Consider the following 1,552-nt stretch of genomic DNA (forward strand, 5'->3'; position numbering starts at 1 on the left):
TACTCCAACGATTGCGCATGTAAAATCGCAACCTTTGGAACCCTGTTTAGGGCCCCTTTAATTCTCGGAAGAGAGTAAAGCGGCTGGTTTTCACAGGTGGACCAGGAGGACTCTGTTGTGAACTGGAAAGTGTTGCGGAGTGGCCGCCGTTTGCATGCGATAAAGCAGAAGATAAAGAGTGGTGGGCGTGTGATGTGCACAGCTCCCAGTGACATGAGCGCATGGGCGTGGCTTTGCGGCGCTCAGCTTCCGCACGGAGCTTGTTGCACTCATGTGAGAGCTGAGGTACTGAGTGCTGTAGTCTGTACGCAAGTGCAATTTCGCAAATTGAGGCATGGTTGTCGGTTCTCTTGAGGATCCTCTACAATTTCCTCATTAAAATCAGGCACCCAAATTGAATAATTAAAAAGGTAATTAACAAATTTTATCAATAATTTCGGTAAATAGCATTCTAAACCTGTTTTATTGTGTCCGCCACGGCCTCTGACCACTTCGAGCAAGAAAGACAATTTCACTTAAGAAAGCCTATTTTTAAAACTACTTAGTTTTTCCTGTGACACCCTGTATATGACAATGCAAGATAGCGCATGATTATGGTTAATTTATACCATATAGGGTTCTTTTATGCGAATTCGCCACGTTTACGCTAACATATCGCCTTCATTAGAAAGACATCTTCCATGGTCCTTGCTCGTGCCAGAGACATCGCGTGCAGCACCAAAACTCGTGACGACATTTCTTGTTTTGTTCTTGCTGTTGTTCATTGAGGATCTTGTATTTTGCATGCGAGCAAGGACTTGGGTGGTTGTAGCGGAGGCTTTCCACGCGAAACCACATTTGAAACAAGTACGGGCAGTGAAAACAAATTGCTTCCCAGTACCTGTGCGCAAATGTGTGCATGGGCGCACGTGAAAGCGAGTTTATATGCGCCCGCACACGGACAGTAGAGCGAACGAAAAACTCACTGTATTTAATTACGGCCTCTTCCGCCCTGGGGCACCGTTGGCCTGCTAGCTCAGTCGGTTAGAGCGTCGTGCTAATAACGCGAAGGTCGTAGGTTCGATCCCTGCGCAGGCCAGTGTCTTTTTTTTTTTTTTTTTTTTTGCGAACGGCACACGTCGTTAGGAGCATAAAAGAATAATCAACGCCACAAATGACTACACGTGGCAGTGGAGCTCACATTGCGCGTAACACTGGAGGCTGCTTACGGAAAACTGAGCTGTGTACAGTTAAAACCCCACCTAACAAAAATACCGGAAACCGAGAATTATTTCGTTACATAGAGAAATTCGTAAAATCGGGTCATTCTTAAATTCGTGAAATCGGGTCACTGTCGATTTAAAGCAGTAAATTCCATAAATTCGATGTCTAAAGGGAACCGCATCCAAAGCCACCATGACATCGTAATTGCGGTGGCCGCGGCACTCGCCGGCCGATAATTTAGCAATGCGCCAAAAGTCCGCGGAAAAAAAAATCAATGAAACGCTAGGGCTTCTGGGGGACACAAATTTATTTCCTTGCAAAAAAAAATAGAGCCGTGATTTTCGCCCGC

At 45.7% G+C, this 1,552-nt stretch overlaps 1 non-coding gene across 1 annotated transcript; it reads left to right on the forward strand.

Annotated features, from left to right (window-relative positions):
• Window positions 1-1,004: 1,004 nt before the first annotated feature.
• On the forward strand, window positions 1,005-1,078 carry Trnai-aau (transfer RNA isoleucine (anticodon AAU)). Its single transcript has one exon. It is a non-coding gene; the product is annotated as a tRNA-Ile (tRNA).
• The last annotated feature ends 474 nt before the right edge of the window (window positions 1,079-1,552 follow it).

Source organism: Haemaphysalis longicornis, unplaced genomic scaffold, assembly GCF_048455015.1.
Source record: "Haemaphysalis longicornis isolate Haplotype H1 unplaced genomic scaffold, Haemaphysalis longicornis Haplotype H1 scaffold_2, whole genome shotgun sequence".
NCBI lineage: Eukaryota > Metazoa > Arthropoda > Arachnida > Ixodida > Ixodidae > Haemaphysalis > Haemaphysalis longicornis.